The sequence below is a fragment of the Apaloderma vittatum genome, unplaced genomic scaffold (genome assembly GCF_000703405.1).
Source record: "Apaloderma vittatum isolate BGI_N311 unplaced genomic scaffold, ASM70340v1 scaffold5198, whole genome shotgun sequence".
Taxonomy (NCBI): domain Eukaryota; kingdom Metazoa; phylum Chordata; class Aves; order Trogoniformes; family Trogonidae; genus Apaloderma; species Apaloderma vittatum.
Window position 1 is genome coordinate 12,563 of NW_009730090.1, and position 260 is coordinate 12,822.

The window sequence follows — 260 nt, forward strand, 5'->3', positions numbered from 1 at the left end:
CAGAACCGGAAAGAAGACAATAGCAGTCAAGGCCCGTCCCGGAGGGGTGAGGTGACACCGAGTTCCTACAGGAGACCTGCCGAGCGAGCACACAAACGCTGAAGGGACCGTAGGGCTGCCAGCTCTGGGAGGGTGCGACAAGAACGGAGAGAGCAAGCAGCTGGAGAGACTTTAAAAGTCAATCTGAGGGGGGTTTTTTTTGAAGCAGGAAGAAAACATGAGAGAGAGCAGTCAAGGCCCAGGAGAACGCGAAGGGGAAC